Source organism: Octopus sinensis, linkage group LG13 (assembly GCF_006345805.1).
Source record: "Octopus sinensis linkage group LG13, ASM634580v1, whole genome shotgun sequence".
Taxonomy (NCBI): Eukaryota; Metazoa; Mollusca; class Cephalopoda; order Octopoda; family Octopodidae; genus Octopus; species Octopus sinensis.
In genome coordinates this window covers 68,426,105-68,438,216 of record NC_043009.1, presented here as the reverse complement: position 1 = coordinate 68,438,216, position 12,112 = coordinate 68,426,105, and the positions used below count along the sequence as shown (strand labels likewise).

The window sequence follows — 12,112 nt, the reverse complement described above, 5'->3', positions numbered from 1 at the left end:
TGGTGTTATGCCGAGGGTGCCATATATTTGGTTTTGTACTTAGTGTTGTACTAGTACATTATTATTATTATTATTATTATTATATGTTTAACTTTTGCTGGCTCCAAGTCTCACCCAGAGACCTCAATAGACAACAAGTTGGAAGTTCATGTTGGTGTTATGCCGAGGGTGCCATATATTTGGTTTTGTACTTAGTGTTGTACTAGTACATTATTATTATTATTTATTATTATTATTATTATTATTATTATTGTTGTTGTTGTTGTTGTTGTTGTTGTTGTTGTTGTTATAATTATTATAATTATTATAATAATAATAATAATTATTATTATTATTATTATTATTATTGAGTGAGAAGAGCAGTGCATGCCATCAAAGTGACACTGGGGTAAAATATACGAAGCCCAATATACCCATCATGACTACCCGTCTGATAAAGGTACACCAGGCACATGCATCACAACCATATGTGCGCGACATGGTGATCTCATATCAAGATAAACAGCACATGACCTTGCAGGTGGGGCCCAGTTAGAATTTTCTTCAGGTTGAGTAGCCCATCCCGCTCAAAAGGTCCCTGAATAAGGATTGTTTAAGGATGTTGAAAGAACCACCCATGTTTCCAGAGGTGAATTATTCAAACCCCAAAGAATCCCTCTCAACACATGGCTATGATGCTCCCCCACTAGTTCTGCTCGCGATCAGAGATGCACATATCGTCAGCCACTAAGGGACATGCTCAACTGGTTAAGGTCAAACAACTGACAAGCAAATCTGTGGTATTGAGCAGAATATTTGCTGTAGCCCATCTTTTATACCAAGACAAAACAATGTACATGATAACACTTCCAATCAGTTAAGATCAGAAGCCACGCGAGCCACTGCCTGGTACTGCATCAGGGCTATTATTATTATTATTATTATTATTACTGTTATATGTTTAACTTTTGCTGGCTCCAAGTCTCACCCAGAGACCTCAATAGACAACAAGTTGGAAGTTCATGTTGGTGTTATGCCGAGGGTGCCATATATTTGGTTTTGTACTTAGTGTTGTACTAGTACATTATTATTATTATTATTATTATTATTATTATTGTTATTGTTGTTGTTGTTGTTGTTGTTGATATTGTTGTTGTTGTTATTATTATCATTATTATTATTATTATTATATTATTATTATTATTATTATTATTATTATTATTATTATTATATGTTTAACTTTTGCTGGCTCCAAGTCTCACCCAGAGACCTCAATAGACAACAAGTTGGAAGTTCATGTTGGTGTTATGCCTAGGGTGCCATATATTTGGTTCTGTACTTAGTGTTGTACTAGTACATTATTATTATTATTATTGTTATTATTATTATTATTATTATTATTATTATTATTATTATTATTATTATTATTATCCTTCTTTCTTCAAATTTTCTTCCGTTTCTCGCCGAGTGTTTTCCGTACACCTAGGGCAGAGAAGCTCATTGTATGCATTCCCAGATTACACACGCAAATTCACAGATAAAATATGTATTTAAAAATTAATAAATAAATAAATTCATGAATGGATGTTGTTTTCACAGTGATAATGCTCTTCTCAGTACATGAGCCGTTCCAGTTAACACGATTTTTTGCACTTCCTGTAGGGATGGTAAGCCTGGTATCATTTTCAAATGGGTTTCAGTACGTTTTTTATGATTCCTAGAGATCCTACAATCACTGGTACTGTAGTCGCCTTGAGATGCCACATTTTTTCAATTTCTATTAGAAAGTTTTTATATTTACTGATCTTGTCAAATTCTTTCGCTGCTATATTGTGATCGATTGAACTTGACTTTACCAATTTCCTTTTCTTAAAAGTGGCTTTGGCACACTTTTCAAGGCCAAACTCCATCACGATTTCATCACTGAATCCTTTCACAGTATGTAGTAGTCCTTCAAGCTCTTCATCATCTTTGCCATATAGTTTTAAGTAATCCATATAAAATAGATAGCTTATTTACCTGTTGTCAATTTTGTAACCATACCCTGTTCTATTCAGTTCACTTGAGAGTGGTATTAGTGCTATGCAGAAAATTAGTGGTGAATGATATAGTTGGAACTTCATGTTCCATAGTGACATATTATACTTAAAAAAATCTGTAACCACAGGAGAAATTTTGAAAATGTCCAGCGATTTCAGAATCCACAAATGCGGTATGCTGTCAAAGGCTTATTATTATTGTTGTTGTTGTTGTTGTTGTTGTTATTATTATTATTATTATTATTATTATTATTATCATCATCATCATCATCATCATCATCATCATTATTATTATTATCATTATAATCATCATCATCATCATTATTATTATCATTATAATCATCATCATCATCATTATTATTATCATCATCATCATCATCATCATCATTATTATTGAATAAAAGAGCAGCCCACACCATCGAAGTGATAGTGGAGTATACGAAGCCTATAATTCTTCTTCTTCTTCTTCTTCTTCTTCTTCTTTCTTCTTCTTCTTCTTCTTCTTCTTCTTCTTCTTCTTCTTCTTCTTCAGACATTTGGGGCTTGATAAAATAAGCACCTGTTAAGTACTAGGGCCGATGTAATAGACTTTCACGCCCAATCAAAATTACAGGTCCTGTGACAAAAATTATTATTATTATTATTATTATTATTATTATTATTATTATTATTATTATTATTATTATTCCTGTTGTTGTTGTTGTTGCCTCGTCAAGACATGTTATTTTGGAGTTCGTAGAAATTGCATTTACCGAGTGTGATTGAAGCGGAAAAAATGATTTAATGTTGAATTACTACAGAAGAAAGGTATCTATTTAATTGTTTGTATAATTTTCTTTAGTTGGGAGGGAAAAGAACAACATTATTTTTTGAGAAAGTATTTTCTTTATTTGCAAATTGAACAAAATGGCTTCGTCTGAAGGAAACGCCCTTAGAATCACGTTTTCGCTGAAAGTAAACAAACAAAAAGAATGAGAATACTTTGCAGCAGAATGGATATAGTTTAAAAGGAGCAAAAAAAAAAAAAGACTTTTCTGTCGATAATAACAGTAAGAGTAGTTTTAGCGACTCGCTTGCTAATGGCAACAACAACAACAACAACAACAACAGATGCAAAAACAATTACTCTCACACATCAATGCATAGTTTATTGAGCGAGAATTTTATAAATGGAAGCCGTTTTGCAGATATTTCTTGCAAATAAGAAAAATTTTAGGCGTAAACAAAGTCCAAACCAAAAATGTTTGGTAGTTTTGCGTCACGAATGGTTGTATATCCTTGCCTGAGGGATATGTCCAAGTGAGCGTTCAAGAAGAAAGTGGAACTGGGGGACTTTTGTGCGTTCTTATATTATTACAATAGTATTTTCCTACCTACCTACTTGTTTAAATGTAAGGGAAGTAATTCAAATAAAATAAGGATGAAACAGTAGGTAATTATGGTAGCGGTGGTGGTGGTGGAAGAGTTGATGGTAACGTTGCGGCTTATAACGGTGAATAGAGGAAGTCGGAGATTCAGCGTGTCACAGAGTGTAACAAGGCTGGCTCCTTTGAAATACAGGTACAACCGAAACAGGAAGAAAGAGTGAGGGAAAGTTGTGGTGAAAGAGTACAGCAGGGTTCGCTAACACCCCCTGTCAGAGCTTCGTGGAACTTTAAGTGTTTTCGCTCAATAAACACTCACAATGCCCGGTCTGGGAATCGAAACCGCGATGCTATGAATGCGATTCCGTTGCCCTAACCACTGAGCTACTGCGCCTCCACACAGTTGGATAACTATACTAAGTCTGAGTAGAAAAAATCAAGGCGAGATGGTTACGGATGGAACGCCGTTTATCATAGGCCAGCTCGATCAAGGTAAACCGAGGCTAACAGGCAATAAATATAATATACTTTTTCCCCAGCATCCAAGGCGGTGCCCCAGCATGGCCATAGACTGAAGCAAGTAAAGGAATAAACAATAAAAGATAGGCGTGGGCTTGGTCACGTGGTTAAGCGGCCTTGCAACCACGTGGTTCCAGGTTCAATCCCACTGTGTGGAACCATAGGTGAATACCTCTGGCTCCGGGCCGACCAGTTCCTGGTCTGTGAATTTGGCTGTGTGGAAGCCAGTTGTGTGTGTGTGCGTGTTTGTCCTCAACCAGTCTCGGTTTGTTTACATCCCCGTCACTTAGCGGTCTGGCAAAATAAACAGAGAATAAGTACCATCCTTTGTTTTCTTTTTTCAAAAGTGTACTGGAAACGATTCTTTCGACTAAAATTTCGTGGAGACGGTGCCCCAGCATGGCCTCTGCCCAATGAATGAAATAAGTAAAAGCGATGAATAATAGAAAAAAGAAAGAAGGAAAGAAAGAAAAGAAAGAAAGAAGAAAAGAATGAAAGGAAGAAAGAAAAGAAAGAAAGAAGAAAAGAATGAAAGGAAGAAAGAAAAGAAAGAAAGAAAGAAAGAACGAAAAGAAGAGAAAGAAATAGATGTGAGATCGGAGGAGTTGAAAGTTGTGGACAGGAAGTCCTGAAAGTCTTTGGCACTCTGTCTGAAATCTTTATCACCGAAGACATTCATCGCACATTCAATCACCCCCACCCCCACAAACACTCGTCCCCGCCTCAATTTCGTGTTTTAAGATTTCTATCAAAGTATGGAATGAAATCGTTTCTTATGGAAAGCTGTCTTAAGATAAGGCTTTGATGGATTATCGTTTTATTTTCCAAGATACTATACAAACCATTTGATAATGAATGAGCAGAAAAAGTCTGTAAAAGTAATTTAAAACGTAAAAACAAGAGAAAACCGAAATCCTTTCCAAGTGTGATTAATGGTTGTATCATTTGGATAGGAAACATCGGAACGTTCCAGCATTGGCGTTAATCCTTTACTGGCGATTCTTCGAAACGAGATTCGTGTCTCAGCTCTGCAAATGTCTTTATTTCATCGTCTTCTACTGATTAACATCTGTAATTAATGAAACTGTCATTACCTTTTATCTGTCACTTGTTTCAGTCATTAGACTGCGGCCATGCTGGGGCAACACCTTGAAGAATTTTAGTCGAACATTATTGCTCCTTTTAGAGCCTGGTACTCATTCTATCGTGTTTCTTTTGCTGAACTGTTAAGTTACAGGGCCGTAAACACACCGCCACTGATTGTCAAGGGGTCGTGGGCGGGGACAGACTTCCCCCCCACACACACATATATACCACCGGCTTACACAGAGTTTCCGTTTACCACAAGGCATTCGTCGGCCCGGGGCTATAAGTAGAAGACACTTGCCCAAGATGCTGTTCAGTAAGACCGAACCCGAAACCAAGACCTTGTGCACATCGAGCGCTCCTTCAATAAGAGACTGGCCCCAGGTGCCACGCACTGGGACCGAACCCGGAACCATGTGGTTGGGAAGAGCAAGCTTCTTACCACTCGACGATGCCTGCGTCTTTGTATAGCAATCATACAAGATGGTGGTGGTGGTTGATAACCCGGTTTCTAATCTTGGATCAAGTCTAGCAATTGAAGGGGAGTGGATCAATCGATCACTTCGATCCCAGTACATGGTCGGTACTTTAATTTAATCGATCCCAACAGGGTGGAAAGTGAAGTCATGTAGCCCCCGCTTGAAAACCACAAGGATAAGAGATAAAACTGACCTTGACTGCATTTGAAATCGGAGAGTGTAGAGCTTGAAGATGTACCGCATCATAGATTTTCCGACGCTCTGACGATTCAACCAGTTTGCCACCCGGGAAGACGAGACATAACAAAAAATGAGAAAGTTATGAAAAAAAAAAAACAGATTTTGAATGTTTTCAAGTGTCTGTCGTGAATGTTTGTCTATTTCTATCAGTCTCTCTCTCTCTCTCTCTTTGACTCTCTCTCTCTCTCTCTTTGACTCTCTCTCTCTCTCTTTGACTCTCTCTCTCTCTCTCTGATTCCCTCTCTCTCTGACTCTCTGACTCTCTCTCTCTCAGTCTTTCTCGCTCTCACATTCTCTCTTCAGGTCTCTTTTTAACTCTACCACTCTCTCTTTCTCTTTGTCTTTCTCTTTGTCTTTCCCCCTCTTTCTGTTTAATTGTTTCATTGTCTGTATCTCGGTAATTATGTGTGTCTGTCTTTTGGTCACTCTCTGTCTCTCTCTCTTTCTCTCTCTTACCCTCTCCCTCTCTCTCTCTCTCTCTCTCTCCGTTTGGTGAAAAGGCGTCGCACCTCCATCTCCGTCTCCATCATTTCTCTCCCTCCAAAACGTCAGCACCTCCCACCACCACCACCACCACCACCGCCGCCATTGTATCCTCCAATTCCCCAATCGTTATTGGTTACAATCGTTGCCTCCGCCACTTCCACCGTCGTCAGCACTCGCATCATCATCACCGTCGTCAATGTTACCAATGTCATTGACATTACACCGACGTCGCCGCCGACACCACCACCACCACCACCACCACCACCACCACAACAGTAACAACAGCATCTTTTTCTCTTTCCCATTCTTCTTTCCTCTCTACTCCTCGTTCTTCTCACCATCATCACCACCATCATCACCATCACCACCACCACCACCACCACCACCACCACCACCACCATCATCATCATCATCATCATCATCAACACCAGCAACGACGATGACAACAGCTTTGTCGCTTTCCACATCGATCTCATTCTCCATCACTTCAGATGGAACTGTCCACACTTCTTAATTCCCACACAGACATCAAGTTGTCCAGCGTCTGGGGTGGGAGAGAGAGAGAGAGGGAGAGAGAGAGGGAGAGAGAGAGAGAGAGAGGATGTGTTATTTCATAAGCTTAAGTTTTACTCACCAGACATTGACAGCACTATCACCTCCACCACCACCTCTACCACCTTCACCTCCACCGCCTCCACCACCTCCGCCTCCACCAAAAACCACCAATACTGTTGTTTTGCACACACGACAACCACCATAACGACGACGACGACCATCACGAACCACCACCGCTGACACCGCAGCCACCGCAACCTCACCCACCACCATAATCACCAACACTCCGTATCACTAATACTTCTACACACACACACACGTCATCAGGAGCATTTGTCAGCATCGCGCTTCAACCGACACACTTCAGCCAAGACATCGCCTATTCTTCGCAACTACGACCATTACAGAACTTTAAAGGGCCATTATTAAGTACTCTTAGTCGATTAGGGGCCAACCTGCCGACTTAGCTCAGGTGATTCATCAGACGTTTTACGAGATAAAAAAAAATCGATCTAAAGAACTGATAAAGAACAGATTGTTGATAAAGTGATTGGTAGCTTTTTTCCCCCCAGACGATAAACAAGGATCTTCTTTATTATTTATATATTATGTCAAAAATGAAATGAAGAGAAATCAAAAGAAAAAATGAGCTCTCAGAGAACGCCAACCTCCGCCAAGGTAACACCAACGTCCTCTCAACGATTAGCCAAAGAGGATTTTTAAAATGAGAATATCTGAAATAAACTCGATTGCTCTCACAAACGAAGATACTAAAAATGAACCCGACCGCTCTCAAAAATTAAGTAAAAAAAGACAGGAAAAATAATCCAGAATCCTTGTCTGGTACAGGATCGATCCCAAAATCTAATCAGTTCATGCCAGTCATGAGGACAAACATCCCTGAAAGTTTCATCCGAATCCATCCGGCAGTTCTTGAGATATCTTGTCCACGGACAAACACGGCTGAAGCAAAGGCAGAGGTAATAAAGAAAATCAACTCAACTCGAAGACATAAGATCAAACACCGCCACCGCCACCGCCGCTGTCACTACCACCACCACCACCAACATAACGAACCAAGGATAGAACCATTATGTGGTCACCTGATCTGCTGAAAGTAGCAATCAAATTTCTCAAATTATACTCCAGCAACTTAAGAAGATAAAAAAATACATGGAGAATGTGATGCTAGAAGGCGCCAAAAAATATGGAATGGTCATGGGTGGAATGTCTTTGATCGTAGACCTGCATGAGAAGGGTTGATTTGGGGTTAAACAATCGATGTGACAGCAACGACAAGAAAAAAAACAGTAAAATTACGGCAATAACAACACAAAAAAATTGCAGACTCTTTAAAATAAATAAACAAATAAAAGATAAATAAAGAAAGAATTAAGAAAAAAAATGCTAAGAGGCTGCAGCACGACAAAGGAAATGTTTGATGTCGCAGACGACAATGGTATTTCCGTTGTTAAATAGAAACTTGGATGCTTGAAAGAAACGCATCAGTTGCAATGAAAATAGGTTAAAATAATACAAAAAACAAAGAGAAGAATACAACCAGCGACATTCTTTTGCGAAAAAAATAATAATAAAAGAGGAAAACTTAACAGACCGAGAGAGAAAAAAGAAACGAACTGATAGGGAGTCGAAAGAAAGCTTCACCGCCATTCTCTCCGAACCGTTTGTTTAGTATAAAGTATCGTCTGCTGACATTTCCGTTCTGTTTGTTATTCCTTACTTAAGAAAGATAATAGATGTACATGTGCTTCACAATCTACGCTTTTATAGACTCGTGGCTAATGTAAAGTAAAACACAAGACATTGTGAACAAATGCGGAATGTCGTTGGGTTTCCAGTTAAAACAGTCACTGGGCTAAGGTTTTTCTAAAATAAAGTGCTCCACAATTTCGTATGTAAAGTTTAAATCTCAGAATATTCGGAGTAAAGATTGTTTGCCAATATAACATGGCAGTCCTGGTTTAGGACGAATGTTGCTGTAATTTAGCCCCAGGAGACATCGTCTCCAGCTAGCTATACGACACGATCTGAATGGATGTGCTAGATGCCCTTTTTTGAAAAATATAAGGATACAGATTGTGTCATATAACCAGCTGGACACGATGTCTCCTGGGGCTAAATTACAGCAACATTCATCCTAAACCAGGACTGCCATGTTATGTTGGCAAATAATCTTTACTCCAAAGTACTGTTGCTGAATATCTCTCGTTGTGAGATTTACAAATAGTAATTTTCTAACTCAGAATATTTGTCAAATACACTGAGAAATTATCCGTTGCAAAACCTGCGAATTGAGCTTGAGCGGATTTTAAAAATAGGTTTCGAACCTGTGATCTACAGATGCAGAAAGAAAAGAGCAAATAAAGCAGATGGAGAGAGAAAGAAATGGAGAAAACAAAACGTGTCTGAATGCTACATGTTGAGTTGATATCCATCCATCCATCCATCCATCCATCCATCCATCCATCCATCCACACACACATGTATGTATATATGTATATATATGTATACATACATACTTATATATAGACAGGCATACATACACATGGCTTTGTATCGCGCGTGTGTGGGCTGATGGTTGTCGTCTGCGTTTGTCTCTGTATTTTGTTTGTTTGTTTAATCGTTTGACATTTCCTATATAGTCTTTTCCTGATATATATTGTATTGTAAAAAAGAAAAACAAAAGAATAAAAAAACAAACAAACTTACCTATACACAAATATGTCTGCTCATCTGAGAGAAGATGCGAAATCTCGTAGAAGGTGCACATCATTGAGTTGGAATACAACAAGAAGAAAATACATTTCACGAATTGTTATCGAACTAAAATCTTTCTTTTGCATCGGTACACTGAATCTGAGGCTGTTTTATTGTTCGTTACAGACCAAATGTGAGAGAGGTGGTGGGGCAGATGTATTTCCGCCATATTCCTATATGATAAACGGTTAAAATATGTACTGCCATAAACGACAGACGTTGCTTCTATCTACCTGCCTGCCTATCTATCTATCTATCTATCTATCTATCTATCTATCTATCTATCTATCTATCTATCTATCTATCTATCTATCTATCTATCTATCTATCTATCTATCTATCTTTCTATCTATCTGCCTATCTATCTATCATCTATCTATCTATCTATCTATCTATCTATCTATCTATCTATCTATCTATCTATCTATCTGCCTATCTATCTATCATCTATCTATCTATCTATCTATCTATCTATCTATCTATCTATCTATCTATCTATCTATATATATATATATATCTGTCTGTCTGTCTGTCTGTCTGTCTGTCTCTGTCACTTTCTCTCTCTCTAGCTATCTACCTACCTACCTACCTACCTATTTACCTGCCTGTCTGTCTGTCTGTCCATCTCTCTCTCTTTCTCTCTCTCCATCTATCTATCTATCATCTAACTATCTATCTATGTATTAAATAATAAGGGTAGAAATTAATATTAATCAATTAAACCCAGTGGCTTAGCATATTTAAAAAATCCGAAGATTAAAAATCGTGTTACATACAAAGTTAAGAGGAATGTCCACTAAAGTAGACTCCTAATATGCTAAACATAGACGTCAAATCGCCATTACCACGAAGAATGTGTTTTCAAGAAAAATCTCAGCAAAATCGCTAAAATGTAAAAATGAGAAAGACAAATGAAAATATACGAAATAAAAAACGATTACCTACGTACCAATGGTTTCACTTGTTAATATCTACGTATGCAAACACTCAGATATCTGCAAGATTTTAAATAAAAAATGTTCTCTAACCGGTAAATTGACTGCTGAAATTTATTAACTGCAGAGTAATTTCCGGCCTCAGCGCGCCAAAGTGAAGACATTTGAAAAATACACCCAAATATAAATTGTAGAACATTATACATACTCGATTTCGGTTGAGCGTTCTGTATCTAGTTCTGGAAATTGTGTTTTGTAAGCGACAGACTATGCTGACGATCTTGGAGATACCTGCGTGTTTGCATATGTAGATATTAACAGGTAAAACGAATGGTACATAGGTAATCGTTTTTTATTTCGTATATTTTCATTTGTCTTGCTCATTTTTATATTTTGGCGTTTTTGCTGAGATTTTTCTTGAGAACACATTCTTCGTGGTAATGGCGATTTGACGTCTATGTTTAGCATATTAGGAGTCTACTTTAGTGGTCATTCCTCTTAATTTTTTTGTTTGTATGTATGTATGTATGTATGTATGTATGTATGTATGTATGTATCTATCTATCTATCTATCTATCTATCTCTCTATCTCTCTATCTATATTTATATCTGTGTGTGCATGTGTGTGTGAATACATGTACTTCTCTTCTTTTATACATTTCAGTCCTAAGGCTGTGTCCATGCTGGAGCAACGCCAATTAAAATATGCAACGCTTCACGAATTTGCACGTCATCCTTGCGCACGGTTCAGACTAATCTTCTCTGTATCGTTTCAATTTCAGTGTGTGTATTGCCGAAGTAATATATGTGTGTGTGTGTGTGTATGTATATGATATGTTATATATATATATATATATATATATATATATATATATATATATATATAGGCGCAGGCGTGGCTGTGTGGTAAGTAGCTTGCTTCTCAACCACATGCTTCCGGGTTCAGTCCCGCTGCGTGGCATCTTGAGCAAGTGACTTCTGCTATAGCCTCGGTAAACAGAAACTGAAAGAAGCCCGTCGTATATATGTATATGTTTGTGTATCTGTATTTGTCCTCCACTATCGCTTGACAACCGATGTTAGTGTGTTTACGTCCCCGTAACCTAGCGGCTCGGAAAAACAAAAAACGATAGAATAAGTACTAAGCTTACAAAGAATAAGTCCTGGAATAGACTTCTTCGGCCGAAGGCGGTGCTCCAGCATGGCCGAAGTCAAATGACTGAAACAAGTAAAAGAACATATATTTAGAGAGAGGGAAAGAGGAAAGAAGGGAGAGAGAGAGAGGGAAAGAGAGAGAGTTTAGCCAATCACATCAACCCCCAGTGCACAACTGGTACTTTATTTTATCAATTTCGAAAGAATAAGAGGCAAAGTTGATTTCGGCTGCATTTGTACTCCGAACCACCCAACCAGGGTGCATCAAGCCTCTGTTTGTGCCAATATGTACCACCCCGGGTAGCTTCTTCCAGAGTTCACAAATGTAATAGTCTTGAAGCAGCTTTGCTCGCTTCCTGGCAACTAGTTATATATTTATGTGTGTGTGTGTATGAATGTGTGTTTGTGTGTGTGTATGAATGTGTGTGTTTGTGTGTGTGTATGAATGCGTGTTTGTTTGTTAGTGTGTGTGTATGAATGCGTGTTTGTTTGTTAGT

At 38.1% G+C, this 12,112-nt stretch overlaps 1 non-coding gene across 1 annotated transcript; it reads right to left on the bottom strand.

Annotated features, from left to right (window-relative positions):
• Positions 1–11,159: 11,159 nt before the first annotated feature.
• Positions 11,160–11,265, bottom strand: LOC115218720. Its single transcript, XR_003882265.1, has one exon. It is a non-coding gene; the product is annotated as a U6 spliceosomal RNA (small nuclear RNA).
• Between the last annotated feature and the right edge of the window lie 847 nt (positions 11,266–12,112).